The 24658-nt window shown below is 34.0% G+C and overlaps 1 non-coding gene across 1 annotated transcript; it reads right to left on the bottom strand.

Moving 5' to 3' along the window:
- Positions 1 to 10426: 10426 nt before the first annotated feature.
- On the bottom strand, positions 10427 to 10558 carry LOC115030758. Its single transcript, XR_003836352.1, has one exon. It is a non-coding gene; the product is annotated as a small nucleolar RNA SNORA17 (small nucleolar RNA).
- Positions 10559 to 24658: the final 14100 nt, after the last annotated feature.

Here is a 24658-nt window from a genome sequence, read left to right as displayed (position 1 = left end):
ATAATTATTTAGTGACTCTGAATTCTATGGCAAAGATAAATATGATATCTAGAAGATTCTAGATTTCTTTCACCAAATACTTTTTGAACTTTTCATTAAGGGGATTTAGTATCACAGGCTCAGTCTTTCTTTGCCTCATTTTCTTTCCCTTCCTCATTATTAGTTACAGAGCAAGATTACAACACATATAAAAAGGTGTAGAGAAATTTTAATCCAACAACATGGTTTTCTGGCAAGTGATCATACCCCAAAATTTGATAGGGCCAGAATTGAGATATGCCTTGAAATATAACATGATTTGGCTGAAATACAGATATGCTTTTAACACACGTTTTAAATCCCTAATAATAAGAGTAAGGTTAGTTTGTAGAAGGAAGGAGCCATGTTTGAAAGTGACTTCTAATTGAGTGGTATATTAAGTGATGAGTCAGAGAAAGATTTAACAGAATGAACCAGAAATAGGATACACTCAGCTTACAGGACAGTGACACAGGAAAGAGGCTGCTTAAGACTTGTGGGAGAGCTCTTTAACTCTTACCTTTCTTACTCTCCTCTCTCCTCTCTCCTCTCTCTTTCTCCTTCTCTCTCTCTCTCTCTCTCTCTCTCTCTCTCTCTCTCTCTGTCTCTGTCTCTCTCTCTTTCCTCCCCCTCTCTCCATGGCAGGCCTCTCTCTCTTTCTACCTTCTCTCTTTCTCCCTGTATTTCCACAATAAAGCCCTAAAACCACAGAGAGAGAGAGAGAGAGAGAGAGAGAGAGAGAGAGAGAGAGAGAGAGATTCAGAGACAGAGACTAGTGTGAGACAGGTGATGTGTGATGTATGTGTATGACAGTTTTACCAGGACAATTTTACAGAGACAGTTTGCAGAGAAAACAAACTAGACACAGGTAAAAACAGAAGGGACCAGAGAATGAGAACATGTTGCAAAAGTTAGGGTAGGCCAAACAGGGAAACCCAGTAAAAGCAGAGAGAAGCCTAATTGATTAAATCAGCTTGGAAGATTAGATTGTACAAAGGGTAGACGCTTTCAGGCCTAAAATTATTTAGTACAGAGAAAGAAATGCTCTGGGCTCAGCCCATGCCATGTATTCCCTAAGCCTGGGTACAGATCTTATCACTTCATCTGCTGAAATAAAAGTGACATTTACATTTATAAAAGATTGATATATATTTTATTTGGTTTTGATATATATTTTATAAAATCTTATATTTATAAATAGACTAATTTGATTTTTAGGTATAGAAATATAAAAATTTTCTAAACCTTTCATGGGTGTTATTTTTTCCATTTATGTTGATCAACTTACATGCAAAAATTCCCAAAATAACTACTATTAGCCAAATTTCATAGAGCTTTTATAATTTAAATATTTATTATACTTACTATGAATAGATTAGGATAAATATTAACTATGAATATATTTTTGAAACTCTTTCAATAAATTTTTAATAATTGTTATATACCATTTCCACAGATACAATTATAGGAAACTGCTGGAAAACATACAGGACAACTTTTCTGTACTCGATTCTTTAATATGTTGCAGATATTTAATATGGTGGCATTGGTGTATGTGCATTTTATGAACAGAATTTGAAAAGTATATTTGATGAACATAAGCTAAAGTGCTGCTCTGTTTTCTTTTGAATACTTTCTCAAATATTTCCTTATTATTTTTCTTTTAAACTATCTTAAATAACTGAGTTATATAAGTATGTATTTAGAATAGAATTTGAGAAATCCATAAATACAATTATTTAAAGTTCATTTTAGTAATATGAGTTTTCAAAAATTATACTTGGTTTAACATGAAAGTGTGAACAGGAGGATTTCCCAAACACACTTGCAGGATGTTATTTGAAATTTTTTTTTAATTGAAACTGGTTTATCACTGTGTACATAAAGTTTTTATTCCATTAATTTTTCACATACATATTACTCATCAAACCATTATATAATAAATAAAATGAAAAAGACACTGTTTTGTTTCCATTTGGATATTTGGGTTTCAATGCTTACACATACATCAAATTATAGAGAACTATTTTGGTTAATTATTTATTTTGATTTTAAAAATAAAACCCAACTAATATAATTATCTATTTCTGTTCTTCTGTATACTGAAATAATTTAATTATATGGCCTATGTGTACATGTATATGGGTATATGCATATTTGTGTAGATGGCTCCAGAGACTAGAAGTATCGTATTCCTAGGAACTAGAGTTATGAGAAACTATGAGCAATTCTACCTGGGTCGTGGTAACCTAACTCAGGGTCTCTCTAAAGTAAACATCCTGAGTTGAAGAACCATTAGTCTACTCTCTGTTCCCATTTTTGAGTCTTCTGCATGTATACCTGATAATGTTGGTTAATTTTATCAAAGAATTCCCATATTAAGTAGGACATAACTGCTTCTAACCATGAAGTATATATGTTTTAATTTGATGATATGATGATATATTTTAAAAATATACATAATTATATTTTTAAGTGATTATTTTGTGATAGAGACAAAGCCAATAGGAATGTAATCTAAGGAATATAATCTAAGTTTTAGGAATATAATCTAAGTTTTCCAATTCAGTTGCAAGCCAACAATTCAAATGCAAGCCATCTTGTAAACAATAATTTTATACTTTGCACAAGTATTTTCTTTCTATATATATAATATATATATATATATATATATATATATATATATATTAAACATATGTTAGCTATTTAATATCAGGAAACTTTTCACATATTAGAACAATGTTTCCATATTTAATGCATGTTTTCGTATTCATTAACCATCCTCTTTCTGTAATTTTGGCACATACACTTTATATTCATCTCTAAATGCATTGCACCAAATTAAAAAGGGGTGGGAGTCTCCTGACTTAATCAAGAAATAATCTCATCGGAGATGTACATTGTATATAATTTGATCGTGATTTGCTTTCCAGAAATCTGACCATCAAACCCAGCTGAGAACTGACAAGGAGATGGGGTGATCCATATCAAAGTTGTTTCTGAGCAGTTATACTGGAGTAGGTTTTCAAGGCAGCCGCTGGATCAAAGCACTTATTCTTCCCTGGATTGTAACACAAAGCAACATCAAATAACTTAGCTGTGCTGGTTTGGCTCCCTTGTATGCTTTGAACTAGGAGGATAATAGTCTTACTAAGGCTTTGTGTCCTGGAGTAAAATTATGAGTGGTTCCCCTGGATTGTGTTGAAAAGACTCATGAATAGTTGAAGAATCATAGATGAAAGTCCTTTGCTTTCATTACTAGTGAACTTCTGGTAATCTTAGGCTTTTACATTTGAAAATATATAGAAAATATTTCTGGTCACCAGTTTCAGTTAGGAAATATATTTTAAACATATTCAAACAATAAAAAATTTACACAAACTATATTTACATGTGGTTTATTTGACTTCTACATTGAAATAAGTGACTCTATACTAGTCAGCACATTGACTGATAAAATATGAAAAACATTACTATGTAATATGGAGTTTTGATTTAACTTTGTATATAAGATATATGTATATATATATATACATATATCTTAAGATCTTGTTTTCTTCACACCAAGCATTAGAGTAACTAGTTTTCTGATTTCATGTTATATTGTAAAGGCTGATAATGATGAATTTAATTTTCTGAATGAATGAATTGTATATATGACTATTAAGATGCTTATATTACTGCTTAAGCTATCAGCCTTTGCTAAAGAAAATCTTGGTTCAACAAAGAAACAAATTTAGTTCTCCAATAGATGTGGATATCCTGATCATAAATGCATTGATAATGACAGTGTAAATACAGCAAAACAAGTAAATAAACCACAATGAAAAATACAGGGAAATATTCTTGCAGACCATTCATGTAAAATATTTAAAACTTGCCAACTGAATTGTATATATACAAACTATTAACCATGGTTGAACAGAATAAATTGCAAAATACAAGGACAAGCACCATTTATATGTAAGAATAATCTCTCAGTTTAAAACAAAAATTGTCAAGGTTCATCTAAAAATCAACTCCTGTAAAAGAATTCAGGTAGATGTTTCTTCTTTAAAGATCATGATGAGTGAACAAATTAAAATAGACTGATGCATCACATGGATCAGAGTTTATGTTCTCCATGCTAAAATTTACATAGGTGGACGATTATGATTAAATTTTTTCCTGCTTACTTCATTTTTAATTAGATTTAATATTTGATACTTGTTGCCAAGGTGAGATGTACCAACAAAAATATGGTTAAATTATAGGCAACTGTTTATAAGTGGATGATAAAAATAAATTATAGACATTTCTATGTCAGTCCTCACTATATTTTCTAAAGGGTGATATTATGGTGACAAATATATGTTTAAGAAGAGATTAATATTGGAGCATAAAACTCTTGCTATGATTGTATACCTTAATAATAGAATGTGACTTACTCGTTATTTTACTACATGTGCTTATCTATCAGCCCTTAACATTGGTATACCAATGTATTTATAATCCTCTTGAATTTATATATATATATATATATATATATATATATATATATATATATATGTATATATATAACTTACAAATATTCACAGTTAACCTGATAGTCACAATAGACACAGCATCGCACATGAAATCAGTATTCAGGTAAGGTTTTAAGTTAATTCTCATTCTAAATATTCATATCATTAAACAATCAAGTTCCAGTAACTTAGGTGAAAATTCCAACTCTCAGTAAACTTTGTTATATGATTGTGGTGAATTTCTATAAGTGCATTTAACATTTGCAGAAAAACTATCTTTATCCCTTATTAATTATGGGAAATTTAAAAAAATACTTCAACGTACTTGTCAAATAAAATGTTAATTCAATTATTATTAGTGACTCAATTCTTGTAATTTCTTACAAATTTTTATTATTAAGATTCTTTTTACTATGTGTGTGTTTGCCTGTGTAGGCTAGACGAAGGTGTTGAATGACCTAGACTTGTTTCAGGTCCAGGTATTTGTATGACACATGATGTGCTGGGAATTGATTGCTAGCCTTTCTGAAGACTAGTACATGCTTACGAATACTGACCCATCTGTCCTTCAGACTTAGGGACTCTATTTAAAATTTTAAAATTGTAAATTTTAAAATTGAAGCATTTTAATTGCTTTTCAAAATTGAAGCATTATAAATTATTTTTATTCTCATTTACTTTTAATATATAAAGACATTCAAAACATTTACCTAAATAATTGACTTATTGGCTCAGCAAACTTCATATCTTTGTCTTGAATTCAGAAAAAAGTCTAGGTGGTTTTGATAAAGAAATAAGAACAACATACAGGTTTCATACTTACATAAACTCTATATTCCAATACAAGGAAAAGGCAAGGAGATGTAACCATGTAACCATAATCAATGTCAAGGATAACTAGAATTTTGGAGGTGAGTTGGGTGGGAATGATACCTGGTTCTTTTCTATAATAGTGTCCAAAAATATTTTGATGGATAACTAAAATAAATGAAAGAGTTGTCCATAAATTCAGGCAGAGAGAATATTGTAGATGAGAGAAGAGAGTTTAAAAAATCGAAAGATAAGGACATTGGAAGTTGGAAAATTCTATTTCTTTGCCTGTTTGCACTTGCTTGCCAGCACATCTGTTGGAGCCTACCTCTTAAGGATTCCAGCGTATATAGAAGAGTAGGTGAAACAACTATGCTCATGGACTAAGCAACTACTAGACTTTCGTTCTTCCCATTCACAGCTGCCCAATGTTGGGTTAGTTGGATTACAGACTGTAAGTCATTACAATAAATTCCCTTAATATATATAGATATTGCATAATTTCTGTGACTCTAGAAAACCCTAATTAATACACTGGACAAATGGAACATAAAGTCAGATAGAGCCCAAAATCAGAAGATTCTGAGGATATAATTTAAGATGTTTGCCAATGTGCAGCTGCAATTGAAATGGGACTAAATATGTTCCACTAGGAAATTAGTGCTATTAGAAGGATATCCAAAGACTTATTGAAACATACCAAAAGTATCAAAAGTAAGAGTTTGGGGAGATGATAACAGTAAGATTGAGAATAATTAGTATAAATGTCAGTAGGAGAAACAAAATTATCAGACTCTAGATGCACCACTTATACTAATGAAGAGATTATTATGATTTTTGTTTGTCTTTTCATAAGTGAAAAGAAATTATTTCTGTCAATCTGAAAGAGTATAGAGAAGTATAGTACTTATATCAGCATTATGTCTGTTGATGTTACTTGGAACACGTGTTTTTTTGTTTAGTTTTTTTTTTTTTTTAATTCTTAAAGAAATTAAAATCTTTAATTTTTAAAGAACTCTTTCAGAAATGTATCCAAAAATCGTAATAAATTCTGGATTGTAATAATGTACATATGAAAGAAAAAATTAAGTAGGGAAAAAACAAATAAAAAGGAAAGCTTGGATGTTTGAAAAAACTATTTCATTAGCTTGTTTTGGTCACCTCTGCAGCCTCAGGATAAGTGGCATCTTCTAGTGATTACTGGTAAATCTGGAAATGTCATGTTTAGAAATAGACATACAGCTGTCCTTGGTGCTACTTACAACCATCTTGCTTTAGGATTTTTCTCATTTCTATATTTCTAAAAATATCAAACAAGAACTAACACCAAGAATAGTCTATTTAAATTTGATACAAACTCTGAATCATTATATACTTCGAGATAACATCATGAGTAAAAGAAATGTGGATTAATGCATGCGTAAATACATATTTCAAAGACTAAGTATAAATGTGCCAATAATATATAAGCAGAAACAATGGAAAATATGTTATATTAGGAAGGTTATGGAGATTTCTGTAAACTCTTAGTGAACTTTAAAAAATATCTTCAGAACTAATATATGTTAAGATTTTTACATTTTAATAAATATTTAATTGATGATTTGGTTGTCTTACACAGATAAAAATGAAGAAGGAATTGTTTGAGAAAACTGAAGTAAAACTCAGACATTCTTGGGATAACTGTGCTCCAGTGAGGAAAAGGAAGGACAGGACCTAACACAATACACTTCAATTTTACCACTCTATCTTTATCTCACTTAACCACCCAAATTTGATTTTCCTTTTCACCTCTTTATGCGACTGCTATTTCACTTCATACGTATTTTTATTCTGTCAACACTTTCAATTTTCCTCCATCAAATATACTATTGGGGAATTAATATTTACATTTGTGTATCAGGGTCAGAGGCCAGAAAAACCATATCCAATCACTAAATCTGACATGCAAATGTCTTGTTTTGCATATAATAATATATGCTTATATACTTTAATCCATTATTTTAAAATAAAAACTGTGGAAATAAACTTGTGAGATCCTTGAAGATAATATGTTATTGAGAGATACTATATGGAAATATTTACTGAATCAAGCTCTGTCCCTTCCTATTTATGGGTAATGCTGTATTTAATCAAAAGAATACTAAGTCCTATGACTTTACCTAACACTTTGGCAATGAAACAAATTTTATTTTTAACAAAAGTAGAGCATGAAATGTTTATGGAAATTTCTTTTCCTCTGTATTTCTGTTTGAATGAACAAATTATGTGTGTTGCCCAGTTCTCCATAATATGCCAACACTGGCCAACTTTTGCTATAAATGCACATTTGCACCCTTGAGAGTATGCATACAGTGTCTTTTCCTGTCTCCATTACCATAGCACTATCTCACAACTCTAAAAAGTGAACTCATTTCCATTACATGTGAATTTATTAAGTTTTTATTTTGTTTCTTGAGTTTTAAAATATACTTGAAGGTACATATTTGTGAGATATTCTTATTGGAATACCTTCATTTTGGAATCTATATCATGTCTTTGTTTTATTGTACTGTTTCTTTTCTTTTTCATTTTTGTTGTTATTTATCTTTTTATACCAGGAATTTAAGCCAGAGTTTATCCTCATTTTATAATTTCAATTGATATTTCACATTCAAGTCATCTTTGCAAATGCAAGAATCTTCTGGCCTGAGTTTCAGCAGCATAAAAGTTAAGAAACCATGATCTAGTTCTGTACAACACTAGCTATTATTTTGAAATGTATTTTATGTATATTAATGGGTATAATAATAGAGCATTTTAAATTAAAATTTAAAAATCATAGTTCTTGTCAATAGAAACTACTTCCACTTAAAACATCAAGATAGAATCCTAACAGTTGAGATGACTAACATGCTGTATTTAAATATAAAAACTAGTGTTTGTATTCTAGATTATTAAACATTCTTTTATGACAGACAAGAAAATAATTCAAGAATGAATAATACATGCTTTTTAAAGTTAAGTTTAAAAATTGCTTAAAGAGCCTAAGAATTCACTGCAGGAACACCTGCTGCAAGCCATTAGCATCATAATTTGCAGGCATTAATCTGACATGACATTTTTCAACTTCTCTCCTCTTACAAAACTTGGGTCATAATGAAGTTAACCTTTTACACATGCATCTACTGTGCTGCAGATTTGACTCATAAATTGTTCAACTGTTTTGAAGCCCAATCAGGAGACTGTCAATCCCTCATTGCCAGATAAAGAAAATACTGCATAAAGAACGTGAAAAAGTATGCAAAAACAGTTTTTAACGTTTTGCTAAGAAAGTATAGGTATTAACATCTGTTACTCTGCGTGTCGTCTTTTAAGGAAAATGTCATTTTGAAACATTTTATTGATTCTTTGTGAATTTCCCATCATGCATGCCAATTTCACTCATATTTGTCCTATCCTAACTCTCCTCCACCTTTGCAAACTCTCTACCCACTGAGAAAAAAATGCCATGGAAGCTCTTTTGTGTAACAGTGTGTCCCACAGCACACTCTTTTGTCTATACTTTCTTACTTGCAAATGTCCATTGCAATGATTCACTGTTCTGATAGGAGGCCAATGGCTTCTGATATTATCTACTATCAATATTGGAACATCACCGGCCTCCTATAGGATATCCTGTGGTTGTCCTGTGTAATGAAATTCCTGCAGTTACTGATCAGTAAGACTGGCCCCTTCATGCACTCTAGTAATTCAAAGATGAGGTAGATATTTGAGTAGAGAAATTCAAATTCCTGGATCTGGGCCTGGGAACTCTCTGAGAGGATGAGACTGCAAGCTTGCCTATTCTCATACCCCTGTGGCCAGCTCAACAGCAACCCCCCCCAAACCAGGGCCAACTCTACCCTCATGCCCAAATGAAGTGCAGAGCCTGCTCTCCCCACTATTTACAGTGACTGAGAGACATGACTAGTCCTCCTACTCTCAAAACCCTGGGGCCAGCTCTCCCATCTGCCATAGATGACAAGCAGTAAGGGTGGAAGAGGGCATCTCTCCCTTGCCCTTGTTGTTCCATAGTGAAGAAGGTGTGTGGGCAGATTTCCCATGATCACATCTCTGTACTGACTCACCTACAGCCCTACTATCAGGAACAAGTCTACTCTTCTGCCCACGTGAGATGCAGTGTCTGCTCTCCTGACTTGTGCAGCAGGTGAGAGGCAGGACCAGCTTTTCTGCTTTCATGATCACATTGGGGCCAAGTCTCCCACCTATGACTGATGCTGGTGGCAAAGGGGAGGAGAGATTGCATTCGTGCCTATTCCACCACATGGCACATAAGAAGCAAGGCTGGCTTTCTCACACTCTTTCTGTCAGCGCCAGCCTACCTCCAACAAACACATTCAGAACTTGCTGCCCATGTGTGGAATAGAGCCTGCTCTCTGAAGTGTTACAAGTGACAAGCATGGCCAGCCGTTCTACTCTCATGACCTCAGTGTAAGCTCTCCTGCCTGCAGTAGATAGCATGGGGTGAGAGGGACATCTCTCCCATTGTCACCCTATGTCAGACAGATGGCAGAGACAGCTCTCCCGGGACTCCACCATGGTTCCAAGTGCAATTTCTCACTACCTTCAAATCTTTAACTCTATCTTTCTTTGTTATGCTCACATCTTTCTGTTTGTCTTTCTCTTCTATATCTCCACAACTTACTTGACACTCTTAGTGGTAACCAGCTCTCTGGTTGTCTAGGATCATCTCAGAAATGGTCTGAGGAGTGCTATGTCTCATGAATGCATTATTATGTTGGAGAGAAGTCATCTTGGTCATGATCGCCTTTACTCCAGGCCTTCATATCACTGGACTGGTGGTTATCTTAGAGTAGCTCCATGCCCACTCCCCACGGCATTGTCCTGGTGATCATCTTGAGCTTGCTCTTTGCTTGGCTTGCCAGGGTAATCCCTTAAAATTGTTGCCTATTGCGGGATCACTTCTACATATAACCTAAGGTCTCAGGTGGAGACCTTCTTCTAGCTCCCGACTTACTGCTTCCTGGGACCCCATTGGTACCTGGCTGGCACTGGACTGGTGGTCATCTCAGGCTCACATTTTTACAGGGAATGTTAGGTTACTAATCGTTCAAATGTTCATAGGTCAGGGCACTGACCATAAACATAGCTTCTCTCATTTCTGCCACCAACTCATACACATGTGACACAGCTCCCACATCTGCAATACTGCAAGGGACAGGTTTAATAGTTTGGGGTGTAGCCAAGTTACAAAAACCTATCTTTGAAGACTTAACAATTTACAATTGTCTCCTTAAGTTGGAACTTTGGAGAATTGTGAGCTGGGAAAACTGAAAGAGATAAATGGGGGTGGTGGGTGGACATAGTGACACTAGATTGTATACACATTTTAAGTTTTAAAGAATACAATAAAAATAATAGGGACTGGAGAGTACATGTACAAAACTATTATTTTGCAAAGCATTTTGTGCAGTATTTGCCAAAATTAATATGTCTGATCGGAACAACTCGGTGTTCGGTGGTTTCTACACTGAGAAAGTGGATGCAGACCAGGTGGCAACACGTAAGCCTCACGTGCCAGCATCTTTTCTTTAATGGTGACTGGATTACTGTGATTTATAACATATATTCATTATAAAACAGGGAATGACAATACACAGAGCAAGAAGACAAGACAAAGCTGTCATTCAAAGCAGGCCTTGAAAACCTATTTTGCTTCTTTTTTGCAAATTTATTTTATATATAGTATATTCCATCATTATTATTGCCAGGGTAACCCTTTAGAAGGTTGTCTGTTTTGGGTTCCATAACACAGGTATATATATAATGATGATGATGATATATATGTNTATATATCATCATCATTATTACTTCTTAAAAAATTAAGGATAAACAAATACGTCTTATTTTTAAGGACTTGATCTTGACACACAAAAAAAGTGTTTAAAATTCATGTTAGATAAAGTAAGGGAATGAGTTTAATTTAAAGGCAGAAATAAATAGTGCTATGATGCAAATGGAATATATATGCTACAAGAAGGCAAGGTATAAGGTTGAAAAATGGCAGCATTATTTAGAGTTGGTACAGAAAGAGACAAGGCAGAAAACAAGTTGTAGGTGATGGTAAATTTTTAATAATTATTGGAGGAGAATGTCTTTGCCTTAGGAAAGGCATTGAAAGTATATAGAGTAAGATTGAGAACTACTTTGAAGAATTTAGAAACATAAATTTAAAAAGAGTAAGCAATATGTGTTAGAGATAAGTTATGAAATCATAAATATTTGAAAATGCAGTTGGGTATGCTGAAAGTCAGCGTGTTGAAGGGAAGCTCACTTTTATGTTCACATAGGAAAATATTCTTAAGAAACACATGGGATTAAGATGAGTGGTTTATGTGATTATTTTTCTATATTAACAAATTCACATAGACATATTTGGCATGTAATATGAAACTACCAACCATTAGAAACCATTATATAAAAGGGCAGTCGAGACCAATCAGTTGCTTATTTGAACTTTGAAATGCTTTTTTCCCCTAAATACTCCATATATATATTCAATTTTTTACAGTCTTTTTTTTTTCTAAACATAAACGACTTTGAGATTTAATTATATTTTTCACAGGAGTCAGAATACAGTAATGTTTCATCTGAATCTAGCACTTGATGTTTAATATTTGACTCTCCAAGTCCACAGTCATGTCAATTTTCATAATCTCAGTGCAGGCTGCTAGACAAAGTTAAAGGCAAGAAACTTTTGGGTCTCTTCTGCTGTCAACTAAATTTAAAACACATCTTACTTGAGAGCTTATAATCTTTTCCTGTACTATTCTCAAAGTGGTCACAGAAAATTTGTTACTCCATTAAGGTTAGCAAAGTACAGAGATGAATGGCTGGTGCTGGCTCTAGATGAAGAGGGATTTCTGAGGTATTATCAAATTTACTGCAGAGGAAAAGTGATAAGAGGGGTCAGAGATGGGTGAGATTGTCCAGTAAGCATGCTCCAAGAGTAAACAGCACAAGTCCCGAACACCTGCGATATATGGGTCAATGAACATGTCAAATGCAAAAACTTTCTAATTTAAAACATAAAGGAAATTTGAGACACAATGAAAAGACCAAACCTAAGAATATAGAAGAAGGTGAATATTTCCAGTTCAAAAGGTCAGAAAACATCTTCAACAAAACCATACTAGTCGACTTCTCTAACCTAAAGAAAAAGATGGCCATAAATGTTCACGAAGCCTACAGAATCACAAATAGATTGAATCAGAAAATACAATTTTCCCATCACATAATAATCAAGAAACTAAATACACAGACTGAAGAAAAAATATTAAATGCAGTAAGGGGAAATGGCCAAGTAACAGACAAAAGCAGACCTATCAGAAATAAACGAGACTGCTCAACAGATGCTAAAAGCCAAAAGGTCTTGGTAATATGTCATACAGACTTTAAGGTCTCTTAGAACAAAAATGCCAGCCCAAGCTGATCAGTGACCAACTTGAGAACCATTCCATGGGCAGGCAGCAATTCATAACACTATCATTGATGCTATGTTGTACTTGCAGATAGGAGCCTAGCATAGTTGTCCTCTGAGGGGCTCTACTGAAGCACCTGATTGACACAGATGCAAATGCCCCAGTCAAACACTGGAAGAATTTCAGAGACCCCTATTGAAGAGTTATGGGAATGATTGAAGGTTCTTAAGGAGATAATAACCGCACAGGAAGACTAACAGTGTCAAGTGACCTGGACCCCTGGGAGCTCCCAGACACTGAACTATCTACTAAAGACCATACACAAGTTTATCTGAGGCTCCCATAACATATGCAGCAGAGGGCTTGTGTATTTTGGCCTCAGTTGGGAGGGTGCAGCTAATCATGCAGAGACTTGATTCACTAGGGTTTGGGGATGAAGGGGAAGGAAACACCCTGTCAGAGAAAAGCAGAGGGGGAATGGGAGGAGAACCACTGTGAGAGGACTGGGGGTGAGGGTACTGCAGCATTTGGGTTGTAAATACATATATATTTTTTTAATGTAAATAAATAATAAAATTTAAATAGGCAAACATACAGACAAAGAAAGAACATGAAGAGCTAAGGACAAGCCTTTATTAGTAAAAGGCTTGCTTCCCCAACAGCATGTAAAAGATGGTTGTAATGATTAGCCTTTAATCAGAGTGCTTTAGGATTTGAGACAGAAGGATCCTCTAGCTTTCAGACCAACTTGCCTGAATCTGCACACTTTTAAGTTCAGTGAGACATCTGCCTGACATTGACATCTGGATACCTCACAGTTACATACACACACACACACACACACACACACACACACACACACAAGCATGCATATACACAAGAACACACATAAAATATAAAATTTAAAACCTTTTTATTTTTAACTTTCCCATCAGCATTATAATTTACCTGCTCAGTCTTTCATTTATTTGTTTGTGTCTGGTGCCTCCTGAGCCCTAGAGAGACAAAGAGGAGAAATAACTTCCTCACACTGGAAGTCTATTGACTATTGGAAATGAATAAAAGAAGGTAGTTACCGCATCTAAAACAGGTAAAAGAAGGAATGCTGAGATAATGATGCCAAAATTGAGACATGCAAGAATAGAGATAAAAACAAGCATGGAGGAGGAATGTTAGAAAACATGAGACAATTGGTTTCACCCGTGAATTAGGAAGAAATATTGACATCTCATTTGGAAGACATAAGCGATCAAAAATGTGTGTTGCAAGAAGTTAGTGAGGAATCTGTTTTCGTCTATATTTTAGATAATTAAAATATTTAATCATCCATTTAAATATGTTAAAAAGTGAATAGCTTTAAATATTCAAGGACAGTAAAATGAAGGACTTACATGTATAGAAATAAAATCTGCTTCAACAGGAAGAGTAATATAATATAAATGTTTTCTTTTTATATTTAAATTTATTTGCCTTATCTTACTGGCATCTTCTCTTCCTTAGATACAACTATGGATACAACTTAGATACAACTTAGTTCGAATGAAAATGGCCCTAATAGGCCCAAAGGGAGTGGCACTATTAGGAAATGTGGCCTTATTGGAGAAAGTGAGCCACTAGGGGTAGACTTTGAGGTTACAGAAACATAAGCCAAGCCCAGTATCACTCACTCTGAATGCTGCCTGCTGATGCAGATGTAGAACAAAGTAGGTACCAAGATAGCCATCATTAGCCAGTGAAGGAACCATCAAAATCAGAAATCTGATGAAAATGTATTTGAATGAGGTGACCATGTTCAAGCCCCAGAAAGCATCAGAACTTAGCAGTTTCAGCCATGTGGTTCTGGATTCAGAGTACAGAATATAAGGAAAGAGTTATTGAATCTTCCTGTGACAAAGGAAAGCCACTGATGCCAAGTGTATGGAAGAGGTGTTCTTGTATGGAGTGACGATTAGGTAAAGCTGTGAAGTTGAAGCATGAATTGTCTTGGAGACCTCAAGATTTTGGAGATGCCAGAGATATGGAGTACTTGCTGAAGAAAATTGCCAACTGGGAGAACAACCAAACCAAAAGATAACAAAATACAAAAAACCAAAATAAAGCAACAAAAAAGAACTGTACTGCAGTCAACTGTGGTGAAAGGATTTGGAGATCTGAAGAACATTTTCACATCAAGCATGAGGCTGTGGAATTCAGAATTTGCCCAGTTGGTTTTGGGTTTTGTTTTGCTCCAATATTTTATCACTATGCTCTCCTTACTCCCTTTTCAAATGATAATACATATCCTGTGTGTTTAAATGTGAGAATGATTTTTCATTTTGGTTTTACAAGGGATTACAGTAATTTTATGAGTCTCAGATGAGACTTTGAACTTTTAAACATTGCTGATACTATGATACACTATGTTGACTTTTAAGTTGGACTTAATGCATTTTATATTATGATGTGGCTACTAACATGATTACAATGGAGTAGAATGTAGTGATTTGAATTAAATGGTCCTCATAGGCTGATAAGGAGTTGCCATGATCATGGAGTCTCTTCTCAACAACAGAAACCCTAACAAAACAGTACCATTTGCCTTTAAGCAACTTTAATCCAAGATACTCAGGAAAATAATATAAGAGCCTTAAGCATTTGAAGTCAGCACTAGCTAAACAGATAACAATGATAATACAAACCTGCCACATATAGCATTATCTTGACTCAGAAAAAACTAACAGTAAGATATCAATAAATAATCAATAAATACCACATTCCAAGTTCAAAAGTAAGAAGTTACCCTTTCCATTATCATTTTTTCTTTTTGAAAAAAATGATTTTTATAGATTATAATTTGATGCCAGTATTATCCTAGTTTAACTCTTCCCAGACTCTCCTATGTCCCCATTTCCCAACTTGTTCCTGTTTCTCCAGAAAAAAAAAATCCAAATGAAAAAATGTTATACAACATGGGAAAAGATTGTCACCAACCCTACATCAGAAAGAGGGCTGATATCCAAAATATATAAGAACTGAAAAAAGTAGACCCCTACAAACCGAATAACCCAATTTAAGCATGAGGTACAGATCTAAACAGAGAACTCTCAACAAAGGAATACTTAATGGGAGAGAAGCACTTAAAGAAATGTTCTACTTCCTTAGTCATCAGGGAAATGCAAAACAAACAACTATGAGGTTCAGGTCAATTTTCTATTAAATTAATGGGCTTTGTACTCCCCAAAGTAAACCTATTGTTTCTGTTTATATTTCCTTATTATCTCCTGGTTGTATTTGTACTGTGTGGGAGACTTTTAGGAAAGAGGATTGACTCAGGAGGCAAAATCACCTTCTATGGTAAACCATCTCAGAAAAATCAGCACAGATATGAAGAAATGTGAGAAAAATGAAAAGAAGTGTTCCTTAATTCCCTTCATGGTCCGCACATTTCACTACATCTTAAAGCAGCTTCGAAACTATTTATTTCTGGTAAAGGTGTGATAATTTGATGGGCAAAGTCATAACATTTAAATTCCACTTTTCTCTTTTGTCTGGTTTCATTTTACTTTGTATATTCTAAAATAGATATTTTGTAAATTATTTCTGTGTTTTTAACATTCAGGAATGTGACTCCTTATATTAATTTTTCCACAAACGTTCCATTTGAGCTTGAACCACTTGCTAAAAGACTTTTCCTCTCCATTTAAATGTCATTACTTCTTTTCAGTAATCACTGGACTGACCATTGTGTTAGCCTATCTCCACATCTCTGATTTTGCACAATTGAACTGCATCTGTTCTTTTGAAAAATAACTTCCCTTTGACTAGAAAAACTTTATGGTGATGGTTATATTATTATAAAGTATACCATTCAACTGCAGTCTTTCTTCATATTATGTTTGATTTTATAAGTATATTCAATTTCTTAATTCTGAGATTTTGATGAAGTCCCGATTAAATAGTTAAATTTGAAAGAATTGATAGATTAAAATAAGTCCTATATTCATCTATGTTGAAAATTCTTTGCAATAATTCAGATTAACTTTGATGTTATTTGTCAGAGTTTTATATTTTCTTTCTAATTTGCAGTAGTCAAATGAAATTTATATGTAAGTAGTTTACTTTTGATATTATTAAATTGGCATTGTTATTTTAATAAAATATCAGAATTCATAATGCTGATAAACAGCAATATTTATGTTATTGTTGGATAGAAAATATATTAAAAGGTACCTAGATAAGACAAGTAACAATATTGTTCATAAAATATTATTTGTTCTACTTGGCAAACCCACGGGCATATTAACTGTCCTAGATTTCATCTCTAAAATTTTATATTTGGTGAGATCCAGAAAGAGAAATGTAAGGACAAACTGTTTTCACCCTATCTTAGGGTATTTATTGTTATGATGAAACACTATGAACAAAAGGGAAGGTGGGGAGAAAAGGTGTATATTTGGCCAACACTGTCACATCAGAGTTTATCACTGAGGGAAGTCAGGTCAGCAGCTTCAACTCAGAGTCAAATTGAACCTCAAACTAAATCTGGGCAGGAACCTGGAGATAGGAGCTGATTCAGAGGACATATATGGTTGATACCTACTGGCTTGTACCCCATGACTTTCTCAGAGGGAGCCCCATTCGCAGGGATAGCACTGGGCACAAAGGGATGGAGTCTTTCACATTAATAACCAAATGAGAAAATGCCCTACATCTGAATTTTATGGTGCAATCTTCTTACTTGATGTTCTCTCCTCTCAGATTTTTAACTCATGTCAAGTTTACATAAAAATTTCCAGTACCAACAATTACAGGTGCAGATTGAAGTCCATGAAACTAGATAAAGGATCCTTTGACACTCCTTTCTGGAAAACCAGAAACCACAGATGGCTCAGAAAACTAGGATAGAACCAAACATGACTGGTTTAAAAAAAATTAATGAAATGATTCCTACTCTTCTTGTAGATTGGTGCCTAACCCAATTGTCATTAGAGAAGCTTAATCCAGCAAGCACCTGATGGAAACACTTACAGAGACACAGAGTCAAACATTAGGCATAATTTGGGGGAATGCTGCTGATGGAGGAGGAAGGATTGTATGAGCCAGAAGTTTCAAAGACAGCACAGGAAAATCCAGAGTCAACAAGACAGTGTGGCTTCTCTTTTGCTACATTGTAGGTTCATTTTCCCCCATTCTTCTTCACACTCTTTGCACTCATTCTTCCCTTTAACACTAGCTAGGAGAAAAATAAAGAATAGAGGGGAAAGGGGGCAGCCTTCCTGTTAGACTATTTCCTTTTCATTATGGGCATTGAGTTCCATGGGGACAAGTTTTATCTACATTCTCATCTAATTTTTTCTTATCGCTCTTTATTCTTGGCACAAGACTACTTAATGAAAGACCAGCAACAACTAACAAGCTACAATCAAAATACCCAAACTCAATATCAACCAACAAACAATCTACCCCATTTCATGGGGTTCTCTGAATGTCCCTAAAATTCCCCATATCACACAGTTGCAGAATGAATCTGCAGTTTGCAAAATACCCTCCGCTAGAGCACCAGGAAATTCACAGTCAGCTGCCAGAGACAATCTGAAGCAGCCCCATATCCCACAAATAGATTAAAATGAAATATATTCTTATAATATTTCTGTGGGTTTTTTTGAATGAAACCAAAATTTTCACTAACAATCTGGGCTCATAGGGGCTCACTGAGACTGAGATAATCAGGGAAACTCTGTCTGATCTATGCCCTTTGTGTATACTGTATAAATGTGTAGCTTATTTTTGTGGAACTTCTAAGAGGACTCTTTCTTATACTTTTGCTTGGTTTTGGGAACCTTTTCATCCTATGGAGTTGCCTACTTCATCCTTAATATGGGGGTAGGTGTCTAATAATATTATTGGAAGGTAATATGACATGGTTGGTTACTATCTATCTATCTATCTATCTATCTATCTATCTATCTATCTATCTATCTATCTATCTAGTCTTTATGTAAGCGAGTGTGAGTCTGACTGAGTATGTTCATCAGCTGCCTACAGAAATCCATAGAAGCCAGAAGAGGTGTCAAATCCCCTGGAACTGGAATTTCTGAGATTATAGTCTACCATGTCGGTATTGGAATCCAATCCCTGTTGTTCTGGAAGAACTGTAGGCACTCTTCATCCCCAAGACATCTCTGCAGTCTCAAACACATCTTCTTAAACTCTTACCAGTGAATCTGAAGAGGGTAAAACAAGATGTTGGCAATAGAAAAGGTTTCTTTAAATAAATGTAACAAACACAATTTATATTCACAATTGTCTCACTATGTGACTACATAGAATTGAACATAAGACTCATGCAATACAATGCCCAAAACACTATTAGAAACATCTCAGGTCACATTTTAAATTACTCTATACTATGACTTGTGTTCTTTTAACTGTATATACTAAATTCTCTATTTATAGAGGGTCATAAATGTTCAGTAACAGAAAAACATCTGTCAGTAACATTCTACACACCAATCTGCAATACAATCTTTTGATTGTATTGTCTTAGAATGTTTAAAGTATTCTTTCATTGTTGATTTTCATTAAAAAATGTTAAATGTACTTTGAACTGGGATTAGATGGAAGCTTTCAACAGTATCTGAACTATCTCTAAACACAATTCTGTCATTTTTCCTTTGTACATATAAAGCAGAATTCCAGTACTGATAGTTGCATAATTAATGCTTATATGTATGAGTTCAATCCCTGTGGTCAATATCAGGAAAGGCGAGAACTGACTCATGTAAGTTATTCTTTGCCCTCCAAACATATCCTTTTGCTTTTTTATGTACCCAGATACAAAATGTAAAGGGATAAAAATATTATAAAAATAAAAATGCAATTTTTGAAGTAGGGATGAGGGTATCCTGATGGCTAGGAGTACCTAGTCTTCTTGCAGGGTATCAGAGTTGGTTTCCTAGCATCCACGTCAGGAGGACCAAAACTTCATCTAACATAGATATCCAGTTGAAAGGGATCTGATGCTCTTTGAGTACCCAACAAATGTAGGACACACACACACACACACATACACACACACACAACCATATGCATACACAGATATACATATATAAGAGCTTTAAAAATATGCTATCAACTGTGAAAAATCTTTATGATGGTCTATAAAAAGCATTATCAAATATTTGATTGAAATTTAATATTTTATGGAAAAGTAAATATTTCATCTATTACACCATTAAACAAATTTGATTTCCTTTTATTCATAAAATTATGTTTATACATCTTCTGATTGTTTTAACTTTCATTATCAGTAAATGTTTGATTTGTATAAGTATTTTATATCCCTTCATTTGAAAATTTACACACAATTTCTCAAATGTGGAGGGATCTTACTGATATGATTTCAGCAACACTCATTAGAATGCAGTGAGCTAGCAATTTACTATTTTAAATAAAATATAAATATACTATTAAGAAGTCATGGTCTTTTCTATTATTTGTGCACATGATATTTACAGATATCTCCTTATATTCCTAACACAAACTTTGTTTGTAAATGTTACAAATTGGAAATAATCAAAAATGTACTTCAATAAGTGAATAGATAAACAAACTCTGATCTGTCCTCACAATGGATTGTATTCACCAGTAAAATTTTAATGAGCTCTGAAGAACAAGTGACATGTGTCTTAAATGCAATTGATAAGTGAAAAGAGACAATCTAAGCAGGCCACAGGTTATTTGAATCCAAATTATCAATATTCTGTTAAAGGTAAGGGAACAGATAACAGTGTTTTTCAACATGTCATGGGAAAGGAAAGTTGGATAGATGAAACAGAGACATGATTTAGACACACAAAATACTCCTTGATAGTATCATGATAGTCAATGGCTTGACTGTACATATTGAGATTCATAAAACTTTGAAACCTTAATATGTGTACCGTAAAATAAAGTTCTGAATATACCAGTAGTGGTAAAACTGGATGGCAAACATAATTAAAATAACCCTTATTTACAAATGTGTATATCACTCACACTTGAGAATGTGACAGGGTTTTGCTGACTTGTGCATATTGAGAAGTGAAATTAGACTTTCTGATTAAAAGCAAAAATAAGTGCAAAATATTTATAAAAACAACCAAGTAAACAGTAGTATAAAAATCTTTCCTATACATCATTGTTGCGAAGTTAGTACGGATTTTTCTTGCCTGCAGGCACAAGGTTGGATGTACCCACAGCATCATTGCTGTAAGCATGGAGGTCAGGTTTCCCACTCTTGAAATTAGGAGTTGTGGTCGAGAAAGAAAATGGTTCATATGGAAACTGAATGATTGTAAGCATCATCATCAACATCCATTTCTAGCAATATAGAAAGAAATGTTTACATGGAAAAATATTTATTGATGTGTGTATCATGGGAGTATTACACATCCATATGTCCTTTATTTCTCCATTGAAGAGATCTAAATAAATAGCACCATATAATCCGTGAGTATATTTTGTTTTTCATCAGTGTTATCAGAAAATGATAGCACATTGGGAAAGGCTGATTATAAAACAAAAGAAGGAAAAAGGCCATTAATATGAAAATAATAAATTATCTCCTCTCTCTCAACAAGCAAGCAAGGAAGCAAAGGACAACAGCAACAAAATCACAGATGGGTTTATGTCCAAAAGACCCAGGAGCTAATCAAAAACTTTCAATATATGAAGTGATAAAACTTGAGAAAGAAAGAAATAGAATATCTATGGGTTATAATTAGAAGTATAAAATAAGCATCATGAGTCTATCTCATGCCAACAAGTGATCAATAAGTATATAAATGTCATAAGACAAATCTGCTCAGAAAATCATCAAAGTGTTTACTTACATACTCTGCCATTAAGAAGCGTCAGTGTTATAAACTTCTGAATTTTGTTATTTAGTCATGTATGCTAACTTCCTTTTAAAAGAACAATATGGAAAGAAAAAATCATGGCCTTAGCAGCAGAGAGGTTTGAAAAGTCCTGCCCTTGCCATGCAATCAAACATTCACATTAATAATGGTAGTCTGTGTTGATAGATGGTTTTTGATAGGATGGGATTTTACTTGTGGGGTACCATCTTCAAAAATCAAAATATTCTACTGTAGTCATAAGAAAAGTATTAGACAATAGCAAAAATAATAGCATATGATTACGGATGGCACCTTCTACAACATGACTCTATTCCTAAAAAATAATAGCAAATTTGTATACATATAAATAAGTAATCAAAATGATTTATTATCAAATTTCTCAATTAGGACAAACAACATTTTATAACGCAGTAAGGTCTGGAGAATACTACTATGAAGTATATCAGCATTCCTGTTACCTCCATAATAAATGTTCCTGAAATCCAAAATCATAATATTTGAATACTATTTAATTTTGTTACAGGGATATGCAATAGCAGTGAAATCATTCCATTTTTAATTTTGATGTATACCATTGAAATCTCAATATTTCAGGATTACTAGTCAAATTTAATTGTAAACATACATAAATGAGGACTTGTTCCAACTTTTAACTTTAAAATAAGTACTACCCATATTCATTAACTAGGAAAACACATACATGTATGTGGGTATGTTGAACCATGTGCAAAGGAGACATGAAATTCATCATCCATATTTTACATAAATAACTAATACATGATTAGACAGATAGATACACTGTCTAGCTATGTGTTTCTATCAATTGTAAAAAATTATAGATAAAACAATTGTATAAAACACATACATGATGCATGCTTAAATTTTCCTCATCACTTGGTGCAGTACCTGACTGATAAGACTGTTTAAATTAGTATTTGCTGACTATTTCTTAATGCTTTGTGATCTTTATATTAGATGGACATTTGATTTTATTTGTGTTAATGTATAATATTATTTATATAATTATTACATATTTAAAAGATAACAATAAGTCTGTTCTAGTTAGAACTGGCAAGTATGCTGAAAATTTCTGTTCCAATAAATACTTCCAATGGTATGGAAGTGTAAGGAGTTAAACTGTAAAATCTATCTAGCTTGTGTAAGGACAAGATACACACACACATGCACACACACACTCGCAGATGCACACGTGCACACAGGCAAACATGCACACAAATACACATACTGAAGTGTCTGTACTTTATGTGCATCTTTGTTTTACAGGACTTTCAGTTAACAGTTTTGCACATTAAATCTGCTGATGACTGGGAAACTTATTTGAACATCATCTTTATATACAGGTTACATTTATTTTCTGGAATGGTTGACAAGAAAAAAAAAATCTTCCTCAAGGGTATTAAATAGAGGGAGTGTTAAGATTTCTTCCCCTATATTGGCAAAAGTTGTTTCGTAATCGCTTGCATAGAAGGGAATGGAAGAGTGAGTCTCTTTTCAGCATCCACAGTGAAATCCACTGAAGTATTTGTTGTAATGATTGACAGCTTGATTATATGATCTCTTAAGTAGCCATGATTACACTGTGAATCCTCATGTTTAAAATCTTTCAAGTGTTTTATGCTGCTGATAGCCTTCAAATTAGTGAGCACTTACCCCAGTAAGCCTCTAGAAGAAATTTATAAGTTTGAAAGACTCTCCAATATTTTTCCAGAATGTATCTAATCACAGTAAGTTAGTTTTTGCTATATTTAACTACAGTTTCTTCAGGAAATAATATTTCTGTGACGTACCTTCTAATGGCAAAAGGCATAAAATACAATATATTCCAACATTTCTGATGTGACAAAGTACGGCATATACTCACTAGGGACCACTAAAACACATTTTTTTTAATTTATTTTTTTATTAGGTAGTTTCCTCGTTTACATATTCAATGCTATCCCAAAAGTCCCCCATACCCAGCCCCCCCATCCCCTACCCACCCACTCCCCCTTTTTATCCCTGGGGTTCCCCTGTACTGGGGCATATAAAGGTTGCAAGTCCAATGGGCCTCTCTTTGCAGTGATGGCCGACTAGGCCATCTTTTGATACATATGCAGCTAGAGACAAGAGCTCCGGGGTACTGGTTAGTTCATATTGTTGTTCCACCTATAGGGTTGCAGTTCCCTTTAGCTCCTTGGGTAATTTCTCTAGCTCCTCCATTGGGGGCTGTGTGATCCATCCAATAGCTGACTGTGATCATCCACTTCTGTGTTTGCTAGGCCCCGGCATATTCTCACAAGAGACAGCTATATCTGGGTCCTTTCAGCAAAATCTTGCTAGTGTATGCAATGGTGTCAGCTTTTGGAAGCTGATTATTGGATGGATACCTGCATATGGCAATCACTAGATGGTCCACCCTTTCATCACTGCTCCAAATTTTGTNTCTGTAACTTCTTCCATGCCACTAAAACACATTTAAAAACCTGAATACAAGCCGGGCGTGGTGGCGCACGCCTTTAATCCCAGCACTCGGGAGGCAGAGGGAGGTGGATTTTTGAGTTGGAGGCCAGCCTGGTCTACAAAGTGAGTTCCAGGACAGCCAGGGCTATACAGAGAAACCTTGTCTCGAAAACAAAACAAAACAAAACAAAACAAAACAAAACAAAACAAAAAGACCTGAATACAGGCTCTTATTTATATGTTACATGATTATCCCAAGTCAACATTAGATACATAAAATGAGGGAAGGAAGATATTAATAAGACTAAGTATGAATACATTAAATAACCACAACAGATGCTTTATTAAAATTTTAAGAATTTTGTCTCTCAGAATGCCTTATTGTACTATGCACAGTCTTGTTCTTGTGTGATTATGTGGGGTGATTTAGTACTTACATAATAATAAGAGATAATGTCAATGGTCTTAGAATTGTCATTGTCTTACCATAGTACCATGAAAA

This window comes from Mus caroli, chromosome 3 (assembly GCF_900094665.2).
Source record: "Mus caroli chromosome 3, CAROLI_EIJ_v1.1, whole genome shotgun sequence".
Lineage (NCBI taxonomy): Eukaryota > Metazoa > Chordata > Mammalia > Rodentia > Muridae > Mus > Mus caroli.
Note: the sequence above shows the minus strand (reverse complement) of the source record. Positions and strands in the feature narration are given on the sequence as shown.